The sequence below is a fragment of the Artemia franciscana genome, unplaced genomic scaffold, assembly GCF_032884065.1.
Source record: "Artemia franciscana unplaced genomic scaffold, ASM3288406v1 Scaffold_3882, whole genome shotgun sequence".
NCBI classification, from domain to species: domain Eukaryota; kingdom Metazoa; phylum Arthropoda; class Branchiopoda; order Anostraca; family Artemiidae; genus Artemia; species Artemia franciscana.
The window spans coordinates 1-3,568 of NW_027064444.1; the positions used below are offsets into that span (position 1 = coordinate 1).

At 46.1% G+C, this 3,568-nt stretch overlaps 1 non-coding gene across 1 annotated transcript; it reads right to left on the reverse strand.

The window, feature by feature from the left end:
• Nucleotides 1-34: 34 nt before the first annotated feature.
• On the reverse strand, nucleotides 35-1,844 carry LOC136043247 (small subunit ribosomal RNA). The gene has a single exon (XR_010621575.1). It is a non-coding gene; the product is annotated as a small subunit ribosomal RNA (ribosomal RNA).
• Nucleotides 1,845-3,568: the final 1,724 nt, after the last annotated feature.

The following is a 3,568-nucleotide window of genomic DNA, read 5'->3' on the forward strand; positions in this document are numbered from 1 at the left end:
ATGGCAAGAAGTCTCCTTCTCGTTTATCAAACGCTAATGATCCTTCCGCAGGTTCACCTACGGAAACCTTGTTACGACTTTTACTTCCTCTAAAGGATCAAGTTTGAACAACTTTCAATCACACCACAAGCGGCCCGGAGGCTGCCCTGGCGAGTCGTCCGAAGTTCTCACTAAATCATTCAATCGGTAGTAGCGACGGGCGGTGTGTACAAAGGGCAGGGACGTAATCGACGCAAGCTAATGACTTGCGCCTACTAGGGATTCCTGGTTCATGGGGATCCTTGCAGTCCCCAATCCCAACCACGGAAGAGGTTCAGCGGTTACCCGGTCCTCTCGGACAGGGAGGACGCGCTGATTCTTCCAGTGCAGCGCGCGTGCGGCCCAGGACATCTAAGGGCATCACAGACCTGTTATTGCTCACTCTCATATGGCTAGACGCCACTTGTCCCTCTAAGAAGAGCGATCCACCACTAGGATCCATCGTCTATTTAGCAGGCTAGAGTCTCGTTCGTTATCGGAATTAACCAGACAAATCGCTCCACCAACTAAGAACGGCCATGTACCACCACCCACTGAATCAAGAAAGAGCTCTCAATCTGTCAATCCTTCCAGTGTCCGGGCCTGGTGAGGTTTCCCTTGTTGAGTCAAATTAAGCCGCAGGCTCCACTCCTGGTGGTGCCCTTCCGTCAATTCCTTTAAGTTTCAGCTTTGCAACCACACTTCCCCCGGAACCCAAACACTTTGGTTTCCCGGAAGCTGCCCGCGGAGTCATTCAAGTAACGTCCGCGGATCGCTGGTTGGCATCGTTTATGGTTAGAACTAGGCCGGTATCTGATCGCCTTCGAACCTCTAACTTTCGTTCTTGATTAATGAAAACATTCTTGGCAAATGCTTTTGCAGTTGTTCGTCTTGCGACGGTCCAAGAATTTCACCTCTAGCGTCGCAGTACGAATGCCCCCGTCTGTCTCTGTTAACCATTACCTCAAGTCCAGAAAACCAACATAATAAGACCGAGGTCCTATTCCATCATTCCATGCTGTGATATTCAGGCGCGGTGCACCTGCTTTAAGCACTCTAATTTGTTCAAAGTAAACGTATTGGCCACACAGGACACTCGGTTAAGAGCACCCCGAACGATCCAGTGAATTGTCCGATCGAGGCAGTGACCACCGTGAGGCGGCACCACCCGACCGAGACCCATATCCAACTACGAGCTTTTTAACCGCAGCAACTTTAATATACGCTATTGGAGCTGGAGTTACCGCGGCTGCTGGCACCAAACTTGCCCTCCAATGGATCCTCGTTTAAAGGATTTAAAGTGTACTCATTCCAATCACAGGGCCTCGGATGAGTCCTGCATCGTTATTTTTCGTCACTACCTCCCCGTGCTGGGAGTGGGTAATTTGCGCGCCTGCTGCCTTCCTTGGATGTGGTAGCCGTTTCTCAGGCTCCCTCTCCGGAATCGAACCCCGATTCCCCGTTACCCGTTGCAACCATGGTAGGCGCATAGCCTACCATCGAAAGTTGATAAGGCAGACATTTGAAAGACACGTCGCCGGTTCGAGACCGTGCGATCGGCTATAGTTATTCAGAGTCACCAAGAGACGAGCCGAAGCCCGATTGGTCTTGATCTAATAAAAGTACCCCTTCCGTGAAGTTGGGGCTATTGTTCATGTATTAGCTCTAGAATTACCACAGTTATCCAAGTAGGATATAGTACGATCTAAGGAACCATAACTGATTTATTGAGCCATTCGCGGTTTCGCCCACTGGGGGCTTGTACTTAGACATGCATGGCTTAATCTTTGAGACAAGCATATGCTACTGGCAGGATCAACCAGGTAACACATTCACGTTACCATCAGGCACATTAGAAACGCATTGAAACAATGAGATTTCCCTCCAGGAGTAGAACACCTTGCCATGTCCTTTGAAGACCCTTAAATCCTATTAGTCAAAGGCTCCAATGATACCAAAGTCATTACCGAATCAAGGATTCCACACTACCCAAGATTCGTCTAGCTCAACAGATGTTTGGATCAGAGTGATTCCCTGGGGTTTCCCAACCCAATCGCTCTGAACCCCAGCCATCAGTATATAGTGTTTTAGAAGCGCTAACCCATTGGAAAGCAGTCCTCTTGCAATCCTAGCGCCTTCAAAATCACTATGCTTGCATTAACAATCGCCAAAAGGCCTCTCGCTGGTAGCAGTTGGATGGTCCAACTAACATTTGCCAATTTCAAACAGACTTTTCCTTGACACACTTCCACAAGAGAATTTTTCCTTTATTGGGCTCGTGATTCAATTCACTCTTTAGTGCAACTGATAGAGCCTTGCCGTGACAACACTTGAGCTAAAGTAACCAGACAAGCCCTAGAGGAAATGAAGGGCACATTGGCTCTCTCTCCTTGGGGTCTCTCCTGGCACACCAGCCCATCACCCATGCCTCACTATTTCCATTCGACTCTCATCAACAAAAATACAGCTACACAGGTGCACAGGTACAGGATGCTTAAGGCCGTGAATGGTTAGACCGTTGCTCAAGCGGTAACCATGTGCTACACCAATACCAACACCATGTTTCTCTAGGCTGAGATTCACTTTAGCCCGTGTCAACTGCTTCCATTCAACCAGCTCAATTTTTCTTTTGGATAGTGACCCCCTCATATAAGGTCTGGGGATTATTGGCAGGGGTTCCGGTTGCAAATTTATAATTTTAACTAATTAAACACACTTTTTAACATTTTTCAACGGGATCATTGAATCAAGCCAACCGACTGGCTAATGGACCAACAAGCCGTATCAATGCCAATTTCATACATACATTGAGGCCAAACTCTCGCCTGACTTCTCTATATACAAGAGAGAAGTGACAGTTTTGATCTGTCAAAGTTTGACACATCAATTGGTGTAACATAAGGCAAGCTTTGCCGTGACAACAAACAGACCAAAACATTACCAGACAAGACCAAGTGAAAATGAAAGGGAACACTAGAGCTCTCTCTTGGTCTCTCTTTCTCTCCTTGAGTCTCCTACTGGTATGCTAGTCAACTTTCTTCGATAGTGGTTTCCAATTCCACACACAATCACACTCATCCACTGAGTACAGCTACACAGGTGCACGGATGCTTAAGGCCGTGAATGGTTGGACCGTTGCTCAAACGGTAACCATGTGCTACACCTATACCAACAACATATTTATCTAGGCTGAGATTCACTTTAGCCCATGTCAACTGCTTCCATTCAACAAGCTCAATTTTTCTTTTTGATAGTGACCCCCTTATATAAGGTCTGGGGATTATCGGCAGGGGTTCCAGTTGCAAATTTATAATTGTAACTAATTAAATACACTTTTTAACATTTTTTTCAACAGGGGCATTGAATCAAGCCAAAAAATGAAGATATTAGACTATTTTATGATTGCACATTGTAAAGAATGTGATTAAAGGCTCTTTTCCTATTTCAAAACTTTTAGTTTTCGGGGGGGTAATAGCTACGTCTGTGGAAAAAATGAAGATATTAGACTATTTTATGATTGCACATGGTAAAGAATCTGATTAAAGGCTCT